This window comes from Staurois parvus, unplaced genomic scaffold, assembly GCF_062004578.1.
Source record: "Staurois parvus isolate SC_StPar_1 unplaced genomic scaffold, SC_StPar_1.0 ptg000525l, whole genome shotgun sequence".
Taxonomy (NCBI): Eukaryota; Metazoa; Chordata; class Amphibia; order Anura; family Ranidae; genus Staurois; species Staurois parvus.
In genome coordinates, this window is record NW_028318321.1 from 10,906,290 (window position 1) to 10,919,879 (window position 13,590).

The 13,590-nt window shown below is 43.5% G+C and overlaps 1 protein-coding gene across 4 annotated transcripts in view; it reads left to right on the top strand.

Annotated features, from left to right (window-relative positions):
- LOC149451742 (alpha-2-macroglobulin-like) overlaps window positions 1–13,590 on the top strand; it is a 293,088-nt gene that overhangs the window by 124,415 nt on the left and 155,083 nt on the right. The window lies entirely within an intron of this gene.

Here is a 13,590-nt window from a genome sequence, read left to right on the forward strand (position 1 = left end):
CCACTGAGTTTTGGGTCTCCCTAAAGCTCTGCACAGCCAGGAAACACGCATTTTCTTCCACACTTCACACCCAAAATCTGTAAACAGTCCTTGAACTTGGTTTTGTGGTTTTATTAAGCGGTTATTAACTTGGATAGGGTTGATGGATGTATGGGATGCCCAAGGGAACTGTGAACTTGAGGACAAACTCCTTACCAAATTTGTACAGCTGTAGACAAAATAGTCTCTCCTGTAAGAGCATCCCAGCTCTTTAGTTTACCTCCTCAGACTCCAGATTAATTTTTCTCTTCACCAAGCTGTACTGAGGGTATTCCCTGGGCAAGGGGGCCCAGAAGCTGCAAATTTACCACAGCAGTCTTGGGTGAGTAGCTAGTTGGGTTTTCCATCTGACTGCCCTCTCCCCTTATGCGGTCCAGGGGGTGTAAGAGTACTCACACTGTCCTTCCTGTCAGCCTAGTGGCTGCCTTCAGGCCTTTCTCTGGGCTGGTTCCTTCCCTGCTGCTCAGGATGTCCCATCTAGAAGACGGTGGTGTAGTGGAGATCCTCTCTTCCAGAATCCTACCCGCAGGTGAGCCCCCTCCCTGGGCCCCCCTCCCAGGCTCCACACTACAGTTCCTCACTCCATTTTCCACCCGACACTGAACAATTTCCTCCCAGGCGCTGTGATACTTTAGAGTTGCCTTGGTCACCATGCCCAGCCTCCTGCCAGGGAATTGGCCAACGTCCCTCAAGTATGCAGATCTGAGCTTCCTCCCCTCCTCCAGAAAGCTCTCATGTTTCTGGAGAGGTGGGAGGGCTCCAGAAGTCCTGATCTTCAGAACCTCCCTAGCCTGTCATGAGGTGAACTCCTTCTTCACTTACAGTCTGACTCATCCCAGGCTGCTACTCAGCCTCTAACTACAAATATAAAATCTATCTAACTAAACCTGGAGGGTGTTATACAGTTTTCCCTAGGGCAGTGGTTCTTAACCTTTGTAAGAACAGTCTGGTAAATTCTAACCTTCCATGCTCCAACATAAAAAATTTGAATTAAATAGACACAATAATAAAGTATCGAATCAACAGATATATCAATCTGGTCCTTCTGTTGTGCTACTGCTATGTGCCTACCATGTCTCTGGGTCTACTCTGTTTTTGCAGTATACTTGTATATTACTTTGCTCTGTAATATGTTTTTTTTTGTTTACATATCTCTATGTGCATACCAAGTGCCTTTATTATCGTCATTCCATCTCTATAAAATAATAAAATATTGAACATAAATATTTATATCTATCTGAATATAGAAATGCAAATAGAACATTCAAGAGCAAAGAAAACACTCAACAATATTAAAGTGGTTGTAAGGGCTTAAGGTTTTTTACCTTAATGCATGGGGGGGTCGTGTTTGCTTGCGGCTTGTCGTGGGGGCACTCAGAAAGGAGAAGGAGCCAAGAGCACCTACAGGGGACCCCAGAAGAGAAGGTTCGGGCTGCTTTGTACAAAACAGAGCAGGTAAGTATAACACCCTTTAGAATCACTTTAAACACTTTAATGTGTTTCTACTGGTTAATGTAGAATATAAAAGATTCTACCGCAGATATAAGTGTCTGTGTAAAGGTTACCATGCATGTTACAGTCTGACCATATAATCTTTGTACAATCAATCTATAAAATAGATTTACCAAAACTATGTAATATGAGGACTTACACTATTTACGTACAGTAAGTAATCTCTATACAATCAGATAGGCCCTTGCACTACATATTTATTGGTAGAAAAAGTTTAAAAATTGTACCGTGAATCAGACTGTAACGTGTGTCTTTTAGAACTAACTTGTGCTAAAAAGAACTTACCGGTAATTGCCTAAGAATTAAGCAGAGCATCCATGTTCATTTTTTTTTTTTTTTTTGTTCAACTAGAAGGTTGAATGAAAAAACTGACAGTTCATTGCATCAGCACAAATGATATGTGATGTTGGGATCTTCCCTGCTGTACTATTGCATTCTGAAAGGGGGGATCCCTTCTGCCAGAATACACAGATGAGTGCTTGCAGCCATTGGCACTGATTGATTGCTGGTTTTCCAACATGACCGCTAGACATGCTTCTGTTGAACAGAAAGCAGTGCACATGGACTGCTGAACTGGCCAATTTTCAGTCAGTATATACCCTGCTTTAGATTGGCCTATTGCAAGATTTCCATGCAGTATGTGTCCACCATTTTGTGGGCATTATAGAGCACTTGGTTAGTGGAGCAAAGAACAGTCTAGTAGTTGCAGACTTGGATTACAGCTATTGTGTTTTCCTTTGCTATATATGATGGGACAGCAGTAGTTTTGGAAAGCTGTGGCCAGGGAGGCTCCAGCCCAGGGGTTGGGTACCACTGCCCTATATTTTGCATTATGACTATCCATTAGGCTCCATGCACACTAGCTTTTTTTTAAGCTCCTAGCGGCTACTTATGAACGTTTTTTTTCTGCCCCTAGAGAAAAATAACGTTATCCTCCATCCATGGTTTCCATGTACACTATTATAGGCTAGAAGCATTTTTTAAGCTTCAGCATCTAGAAGCAGAAAAAAACAAGGTTTTGGGAGGGATTTGCCAGCTGAAAAAAATGCCAAATGCTCTCCAATGCCAGTTCCAGTGTTTTTTTTTTTATGGGACTAGCTGGTCGTCAAGGAGCTGGCCAGTGCAAGCAGGCTTCTGTGTCCTTAACAACGGATGACTCATTAGCTGTCAGTGATAAATGGGTGGATTTTGAGGGAATCCCCATGCCAAAATTAAAAAAAATGCCATGGGGTCCCCCTCTAAAATCCATACCGGACACTTATCCGAGCATGCAGCCTGGCAGGCCAGGAAAGGGGGCCCCCTCCCTCTTGAACCATACTAGGCCACATGCCCTCAACATTGGGGGTGCTGTGGGGTAGAGGGGCTTCCCCTCTCAAAGCACCTTGTCACCATCTGCTTACCCAAGATGGATGCTGGGGTCACCTGGATGCAGTATAGCTAACCAGAATGCTGCCTCCAGGGGCCAGGACACCATAAACAAACCATAAAGAAACCAAGCGTCTCCTTCCTTTCTCTCCAGTTGCAGCATCACTTTGGCTGAGTGCCACCTGCAGTGGAGAAAGCAGATTGCACCTGCCTACAAATTTCCAGAGAAATTGAAACCCTTCACCATTAAAAATCTCTCACACACACTGTCCAGATGTCAGTCAACCACAAACCTAAAGAGCCCTTTCATTTAGCTTAACCTGCTAATTTTTAAATGACTTTTAAGGAAAATAATAATTCCATGAATGGCTAGGCTGTGGATATCCACTTAAAACCATTATTACATCAACTCTGTGTTTTTCCTGCAGTTCCCAGATATTCATTAGCATAATGGCCTCTTCTATGGAGGAGTTACAAGAGATCTAACTAGCCCCTCGATTGCTATTACAAGCAACAGGAGGGGATGTCTACCCCCTCCCACCACCTTCAGCGGCCTTAACAGGATCTCCCATCCCACATGGAATCCCGATCGACCAAACCGGATCGACTTTGTTCAGCTGCATTAAATAGTAAACCGGACGTGATGACCTGACATCACCTCCAGCTTACTCGGAAATACACGGCACCATTTTTCCTTTAAAGTCAAGCATTCAATCGCCCCATTCGTGGAGTTATTGAATGCTTTTAACGGCAGAGGAGGGATTTGTGGTCTTTTTGACCCCACTCCCCACTCCATAAAGAGTACCTGTCACAGGCCCATTGCTGTCACAAGGGATGTTTACATTCTTTGTGACAGCAATAAAAGTGCTAAAAAAAACCTTTTTAAATTGACAGTGTTTAAAAAAAAAAACAACCTGTGTGCTGCCTTGTATTACACAAGGCATTCTTTAGCATTCAGCAGTGTCTGTCCCTTTAAGGCTAGGGACGTCTTGTCTGCTAACTTGGGAGGAAGTGACCTCATCTCTTCAGACTGAAGAAATTCTACAATGCAATTACATGTGGGATGCTGTTCCCTCTTCATATATGGGCTTGATTAGACCCCCAAAGTCTGTAAGTACCCCTCCTATATACTGAGGAATGTTATGTATATAGCTAGGTAGTTAGATATGTACTCATGTTTGTTTATTCTGTTTGTATTTCAGTTTTACCATTTATTCTTGCGCATTCTCATTATGTCACATGTTATCAGTAAAAGATCATCGGTTATCAATCATCGACTCTTTACTGTGTGGACATCAAAGGTTATACTGCCTGTTACCCTCTGTAACCCTTTCATAACTGCAGAGAAGGCAAGACAGTAAAAAGACTTACACGGTTACTTCAGAGCACATTGTGTGAAAACGCTACAGCAGCACACAGACACAGAGAAAGATATGAAAGATATCACTAAATTAACCCTTCCTAAAATCTTGTGCAAACAGGAAGAAAATATGCACAGTACGCTGGAAACTAGGTCACAATGCAGCACGCCAAGAACTTATAACAAATCGGATCTGTCGTCATCCAAAGCAGAAACCGCCAGATCTAAGCGTTCAAGTTCCAGGCATTCAAACGTCACAGACCTATCGTCAGTCAGTGCTGGGGCAGCCAGGAGTAAGCATACAAGTTCCAGACATTCTAGCGTCACAAACTTGTCTTCAGTCAGCGCTATCGCCGCCAGGGCACAAGCCAAGGCCGAGGCCGCATGCGCCATGGCCTCCTATGCCATACAGGAAGCAGAGCTTATGAAAGAGCAAGGCTACCTAGATGAAGAGCAGCAGAAGAGTAAAGCAGAAACGCTTAGGAGAAAGGCAGAAGTACAAGCCTCTTTACACATACTTCAGCAACAGAAAATAGCTGCAGCAGCCATAGCTGAAGCCGAAGTTCTCATGAGAGCTGCAGATATTCAGTTTGTAGAGAGCGATGTACTGGAAACCCCGATAACACCTTTCAGTACATTCCAACGCACCCGTGAGTACGTGCAATCACAAGCAACCCTGTACCCTGATAAACAGCCTAGTGATGCACCGAAACCATCAAGGACCCAGTTGGGAGCAGACAGCTTTGATGTTACGCATCACTACAAGACTGAACCTGAACCGCCACGTGATAAGTCAACCAATCACGGGCTCAGATACCAAACCGCCAACACGCTAAGAAACCAAGTAGATGGCGATATAACCTCTCCTCGTGCAAAACCAGATCTAGACTACAATAAAGGAGAGCAACCATCTGACCAAAATAGACTTAGTCAAATACCTCAACGAACCCATCAGTCACTATCAGCCAGTAGTCCCGCGTTTGTACCCAGAACAAACGCACCTGACACAGCAAGGGTTACAGACGTGTCGAAATACCTGATGCGCCGTGAGATGGTGAGCACTGGTCTCTTGAAGTTCGACGATCGTCCTGAAAACTACTGGGCCTGGAGGTCATCCTTCCTAAGCAGCACCCAAAACTTAGAGCTGACAGACAGAGAGAAGCTCGACCTACTCGCCAAATACCTAGGACCAGAGTCCTCAGAGCAGGCCAAAAGAATCAGGTCAGTGCATGTCCATGATGCAACAGCAGGACTTGCGATGGTCTGGCAGAGAATGGAAGACTGCTATGGGTCACCTGAAGTAATAGAAGAAGCACTTTTAAAGAAAATTGAAACTTGCCCAAAAATGACAAACAAAGACAATCAGAAGCTGAGAGAGCTTGGAGACCTACTCCTAGAGATAGAAGCATCAAAGACTAGTGGAACTCTGCCAGGTCTCTTATACTTAGACACAACACGTGGAGTAGAGCCCATAATCGAGAAGCTCCCTTTCAACCTGCAAGAAAGGTGGGTCTCTCAAGCATCCAGATACAAGAAAGACTATCGAGTTGCATTTCCACCGTTTGTCTTCCTTGCTGAATTCGTTGTAGACCAAGCTTAGACACGCAATGACCCAAGCTTCGTCTTCCTGAACAAGAGAGTTGCAAGTGCCCCAAGGACAGAGAAGCAGCTGCCAGTACACTACAAAGAACACAGAGCAACAGTGTCTGTGCGGAAGACAGAAGTCCCGCCTGAGGCTGCAGCCAATCAGGAAGACAACACAAGCAAGGAAGTTGAGGATCCAGACAAACAGTGCCCAATACACAACAAGCCTCATCCACTAAGAAAATGTCGCAGTTTCAGAAGTAAGACATTAGAGGAGCGCAAGGCTTACCTTAAAGACAATCACATTTGTTTCAGATGCTGCGCCTCAATGCAACATCTTGCAAAAGACTGTAAGAGAGAAATACGGTGCACAGAATGCAACAATGACCGACATCTGTCAGCACTGCACCCAGGACCACCACCATGGAGATCAGAAGTTCCAGCAACTCAAGAAGATCATGGTGGGGAGCAAAAAGAAAGTGCAACACCAGCGATAACTTCAAAGTGCACTGAGATCTGTACAGAACCAGGACTCTCTAGATCATGCTCCAAGATATGCTTAGTCAAAGTGTATCCCACGGTCTCAGAGAAAAGGCAGTGAAGATGTATACAGTCCTAGACGAACAAAGCAACAGGTCTCTAGCAAAGACAGAGTTCTTCGACCTCTTCGGTGACAAAGGAAGTTCAACTCCATACACCTTGAAGACATGTTCTGGAGTTATAGAGACATCAGGGAGAAGAGCAAACAACTACACCATCGAGTCATTAGATGGAAAGACGCAGCTGACTCTTCCTACCCTCATAGAATGTGACATGATACCAGATGACAGGTCAGAGATACCCACACCTGAAGTGGCACGTCACTACCCTCATCTCATGCGAATAGCAGTCAAGATCCCAACACTCAACCCAGATGCTGCAATCGTCCTTCTACTAGGAAGAGACATACTGAGAGTGCACAAGGTCAGAGAACAATACAATGGGTCGCACAATGCACCATTTGCTCAACGTCTTGATCTTGGATGGGTTATCGTTGGAAATGTATGTCTGGACGGACTTCACAAACCCGCAAAGGTGAATGTCTACAGAACAAATCTGCTGCAGAACGGTCGCACGTCATGCCTTTGCCCATGTAACAACAGCATGCAGATTAAAGAGAAACTATTTAATCCAACACATCCCCAGAACATCCAGAGGTTCCTGGAAGATACAGCCTCAGCTGAAGATTCAGATCAGCTAGGCCACAAAGTGTTTGAGAGAACTCAAGATGATGACAAACTAGCACCATCTGTTGAAGATAACCTCTTCCTTGAGATCATGGACAGAGCAGTCTTCAAAGACAAAGCAGGCAGTTGGGTAGCCCCACTACCATTCCGTACACCACGGCATCGTCTTCCCAACAGAGTGCAAGCAGAGAAACGCCTTGCGCTATTGCAGCGCACTCTTGAAAGAAAGCCAGACATGAAAGAACATTTCCAAGAATTCATGCGGAAGATCTTTGACAATGATCAAGCTGAAAAAGCACCAGCACTGCATGAAAAACAAGAACGCTAGTACTTGCCAATATTCGGAGTGTACCATCCTCAAAAACCAGGTCAGATACGTGTAGTATTTGATTCCAGTGCAAAGCATGAAGGTATTTCCCTTAATGATGTACTTCTCAGCGGACCAGACCTGAACAACACACTTCTTGGAGTCCTTATCAGATTCCGAAGAGAACTTGTTGCAGTAACAGCAGATGTACAGCAGATGTTCTACTGTTTCCTTGTCCGTGAAGACCACAGAGACTCCCTGAGGTTCCTATGGTATGAAGACAACGACCTCAACAAAGGTATCATAGAGTATAGGATGAAAGTACATGTGTTTGGGAACAGTCCCTCACCAGCTGTCGCTATCTACAACTTGAGACGAGCAGCGCAGCAAGGTGACAGACACAACCCTGAAGCCAAACAATTTGTTATGAAAAACTTTTATGTAGACGATGGACTTGCTTCCTTCTCCAGTAGTGGAGAAGCCATTAACATTTTAAAAAACACTAGAGACTTGCTAGCAGAATCTAACATAAGACTGCACAAAGTGGCTTCCAACAACAGCAAAGTCATGGAAGCATTCCCAGCAGAAGACCGTGCAAAAGACCTCAAAGACTTAGATCTAGGTACAGATTCACCACCCCTTCAAAGAAGCTTAGGGCTTAGTTGGGACTTGAAGACTGACAGCTTCACCTTCCGAGTATCCAGGGAAGAGAAGCCTTTCCCAAAGCGAGGTGTCTTGTCTACGGTCAACAGTCTTTACGATCCCTTGGGGTTCGTAGCACCCATCATCATGCAAGGCAAAGCTCTTTTGAGAGAGATTACAACTGAGCTAGAACAAAGTGATTGGGACACACCTCTACCTGAAAAGAAAGAAATGCAGTGGAAGTTGTGGAAAGACTCTTTGCTGGAGCTTGAGCGATTTAGCATCCAAAGACCATACGTCTCTGTTTCTTTGTCTGTTACAAAACGAAGAGAGATACATGTGTTTTCAGATGCATCCACCGTGGCTATAGCAGCTGTAGCCTACCTTAGAGTCATAGACACTCAGGGACAAAGCCATGCAGGATTCATCCTGGGAAAGTCCAAACTGGCTCCAAGACCTGCTCACACGGTCCCACGCTTAGAACTTTGTGCTGCTGTCCTAGCTGTGGAGATAGCAGACTTACTCATTGCGGAACTGGACATCGAGATCCATGCAGTGAACTTCTACACAGACAGCAAGATTGTTTTAGGTTATATCCACAACGCTTCAAGAAGATTCTACACATACGTGTCAAACAGAGTAACACGTATCAGAAAGTGTACAAGTCCAGAACAGTGGCATCACATCAGTACAGACAAGAACCCTGCTGACCATGGGACTAGACTGGTACCAGCTGCTGTCCTCAAACAGACTAACTGGTTCACAGGTCCATCCTTCTTGACTGGACCAGAAACTGAAGAGACTGATCAGAAAGGAACTTTTCAGCTTGTAGAACCAGACCAAGACAAAGAGGTAAGACCTCTAGTTGCAGTTTACAAGACTCTAACCAACAGAGAAGGTCTTGGCTCATGTAGGTTCGAAAGGTTTTCCAGCTGGAAGTCACTCATCCGTGCCATAGGGAAACTCATCTGCTTGGCCAGATCCTTCAGCAAAACAGCCAGTGTTGACCAGGGTAACAATGACTATCTTGAGCGAGCCAATGTCACCATTATCAGATGTGTTCAGCAGGAAGCCTTCAAGGAAGAAATTCAATGTCTTCTCAAGAAAGAAGACCTTTCTAAACACAGCCCGCTCAGAAAGTTGAACCCTGTCCTTGATGAAGATGGAGTGATGAGACTTGGAGGTCGTCTACCCGCAGCTGATATGACTATTCTAGAAAAACATCCCTTTGTCATACCCAAGAATCATCACGTTGCCGTTCTTCTGACAAGACATCACCACGAGCAAGTTGCACATCAAGGTCTCCACCTCACTGAAGGAGCAGTCCGCTCAGCTGGATTGTGGATCCTAGGAGGTAAAAGACTAGTCTCCAGTGTGATTAACAAATGTGTAACTTGCAAGAAAATCAGAGGAAAACTTGAAGTCCAGAAGATGTCAGACTTACCTCCAGACAGGCTGGCTTCAGATCCTTCATTCACAAATGTAGGCCTAGACGTTTTTGGTCCTTGGAACATTTCTTCTCGCAAGACCAGAGGAGGCAGTATAGAGAGCAAACGCTGGGCTGTTCTTTTCTCGTGTATGAGTACCAGAGCAGTTCACATTGAGGTAATTGAGTCTCTATCTACCTCAAGCTTCATAAATGCCTTGAGAAGATTTTTCTCCATTCGAGGACCAGCAAAACAGATTCGTTCTGACTGTGGCACAAACTTTATTGGAGCCTGCAAGGAATTGAAGATCATTGCAACAGACTCAGAGACAAGTAACTATCTTCAAAACCAAAGATGCACTTGGATCTTCAATCCTCCTCATGCCTCACATATGGGAGGAGCTTGGGAGAGGATGATTGGAGTAGCTCGCCGCATTCTAGATGCAATGCTTCTAAAGATTGGATCTACTCGTTTCACACATGAAGTCCTAACCACGCTGATGGCTGAAGTCATGGCTATCATGAACGCCGGACCTTTGGTCCCAGTGTCTACTGACCCAGAGATGCCAACCGTCTTGACACCGGCAACGTTGCTGACCCAGAAGATGGAGATGGTGACAGCTCCCAACGGGGACTTTGATCTTAAAGACTTGTACACCAAGCAATGGAAACAAGTTCAAAGCCTTGCCGATATCTTCTGGAAGAGATGGAGGCAGGAGTACCTGACGACCCTCCAACCACGCAACAAATGGCAAGCCGACAAGCCCAACTTACAAGTTGGAGATGTTGTTCTATTAAAAGACTCTCAGGCCCACAGGAACGAGTGGCCTATTGGACTCATTGTGGGGACTGATGCTAGTAGTGATAGCAGAGTCAGGAAAGTAGAGGTCAGAGTAGTAAAACAGGGCACCCCTAAGGTGTACCTTAGGCCCATCACGGAAGTCGTTTTGCTCCTTCCAAGAGTTTAATAGTGGCATATCATTATTATGCCAGGTGGGGAGTGTGCTGCCTTGTATTACACAAGGCATTCTTTAGCATTCAGCAGTGTCTGTCCCTTTAAGGCTAGGGACGTCCTGTCTGCTAACTTGGGAGGAAGTGACCTCATCTCTTCAGACTGAAGAAATTCTACAATGCAAGTACATGTGGGATGCTGTTCCCTCTTCATATATGGGCTTGATTAGACCCCCAAAGTCTGTAAGTACCCCTGCTATATACTGAGGAATGTTATGTATATAGCTAGGTAGTTAGATATGTACTCATGTTTGTTTATTCTGTTTGTGTTTCAGTTTTACCATTTATTCACGCGCATTCTCATTATGTCACATGTTATCAGTAAAAGATCATCGGTTATCAATCATCGACTCTTTACTGTGTGGACATCAAAGGTTATACTGCCTGTTACCCTCTGTAACCCTTTCATAACTGCAGAGAAGGCAGGACAACCTGTGACATGGTAACCTGTAAAGGCTTTTAAAGCGTTGCCTATGGATAGTAAAATTTACATTGTTTGTCGCTGTTGCATGCGTGCACACAATTTTGAAGCATCATATGTTTGGTATCTACTTACTCAGCGTAACTTCATCTTTTACATTTTACAAAAAATATGTATGTATTGTGTTTTTTGCATTAAAATTTAAAAATGTGTGTTTTTTCCCCAAAAAATTGGGTTTGAAACACCACTGCACAAATACTGCGTGACATAAAAAATTGCAAAACCCACTGATTTATTCTCTAGGGCTTCTGCTTTAAAATATATATAATGTTTGGGGGTTCCAAGAAATTTTCTGGCAAAAAAAAACCCTGATTGTTACATGTAAACAAAAAGTGGCAGAAAAGGCCTGGTACTTAAGTGGATATAAACAAAGCCTATTGTCAGGTCTCACACTTGCAGCTGAGGAATTGGGCTGAGCCATATTTTTACTGCCCCCCAACCCCTCCCATTAAGCTTCAAAGGCAGCGGAGGGGGTTTACATATGCCCTGACAAAACAAACAACCAGAAACGGAGAGGCGATACTATGCACCACATCCCCAACAAAAGTGGAAAAAAGAAACACAGAAAGAAGATGTGATTTTCGAGGTGCAAAGAAAGGGCTTCAGAAATGGATAACAATATTGTTAAAATATAGCCATTTTTATTGAGTACATGATTAAAATTTTTGTATCCTGTCAGTCATATATATAAAGCACCAGCAATCAACATATTAGCATACAGGTTTGACGCAGATCATACATAGGAACAATAAAAAATTCCTTTAAACATTGTGAACTTCAGGGAGGAGGTCAGCTCTCAACACATTTCGTGGATCATGCTTCATCAGGGAAGACTTTACCAGTGGTGATGTAAGAGGTACATAATAATTATCCAATCAAAAATCAATACATCAATTTGCATTTATGTATATCACACATTTTTGCTACTCGTGTCTGGTACAAATGAAAGAGAAATGGCCCAACCACAGCAGAAATACAGAGGCGCAAGAAAACCATTAGTAAGATCTCATCTGGAATATGCAGTTCAGTTTTGGGCACCAGTTCACAAAAAGAATATTGGAGAATATTGGGTCCCAGAAGAAGTCACGAGGTACGTGACGTAACGCGTAGGCAAAACGTAGACGCTACTTCCGGTATCCGGAGTGTCGCACTTCCGGTGTGGGACGCCATTTTCCTGGTTATCAGGAAGTCACTATTAAGAGGTTGCAGTTTACCCTGAGAGGAACACACTGAGACTGTACAACCGAATGTAAGTCACCTGTTATTACTATCTATGAATAAACCCTACTGATTGGAAATACTACACAATGGAGGATCTGTTTTTCCACTCACTGTCTTTGTGAGAGAGAGCTTGCAGACAACCGGTGGTGAGGAACCTGGGAGGCATAGCAGTGAAGGAGTGGAGGAGACCTGATAGGAGGAATATCAGGAAGGTGCCAATACCAGGAATCTTGAGGATCCAGGGTGATCCTAAAGGCTTGTGGGCCCCTTGGGGTCGCAGGAAGGAGGTGAGCAGGCATTTCAGCCAAAGTGGATAAGAAGTGTGTTGGTTCACGTGTGGCACTATCTATACACACTATGCATGGTTATCAAGAACACTTCGAATAGATGAATGTCAATGAAAAAATTGGACATTGAATGAAGTTGAAGTGGCACCGTCACTTGCTATTTATTGATCTACTTATTGTTTGGAGTGACACTATCACTTTTATTTTTTTGATTGAAGGTCTCATTTCTCACCCAGTGGTATTAGAGCACTGAGAAGACCACAGCACTTGTCACATTCATTTTATATTTTATACTTTATATTCCGATATTGTTGGTTTTGTTTATGTTTTAGTGCTATTAGTGGCATAAGAGCACTGTGAAGGTTACAGCACTGGTCACATTCACATTTTCATTTTATATTTTTATAGTTTATTTATGGCATTTATGGCATTTTTTAAAAAGCGCTACACTAATTTATACAGATTTTTACACTGATTAGGGTATTGGTTGGAGTGTCAGCAGCTTACTTACTAGGAGGGGGAACTGTCCATAGAAGCGCAGGAGGATCCATTATCATGTCAAATGGACTGTAGTGCATTTTTGCAAAATGCAAAACACTGCGGAAAACACTTAGGTGTGAAACTAGGGTAAGAACTGTGAAAATGTGGAATAGACTCCATCAAGAGTTGGTTCTGGCCAGCTTAGTAGATTTCTTTAAAAAAGGCCTGGATTCTTTCCCAGATACACAGAATATAACTGAATACTAACATTTATAGGTAAAGTTGATCCAGGGAATATCCAATTGCCTCTCAAATTGGATCATGGAGCAAATTGGATCATGCTTTGCTGGGGTTTTTTGCCTTCCTCTGGATCAACTATATAGGTATAGGATTATAAAATGTATTTATTTGTTTTTTTGTTTTTTTTTATGTTGAATTAGGAGAACTGTTTTTTTTCAGCCAAACTATGTAACTATGTTACTCGAACACCAATGCCCAAACAACTGCAGATAAGTAAGTGGGAGAAAGAAAATCCAAACCTATGGATGCACAATAGCAATAGATAAATAAAATAGCATTCCAATAAAACATAACCCAAAAGATAAATATTTTAGCCTCTAGGATTGCCTTTACAAGAAATCACACCACT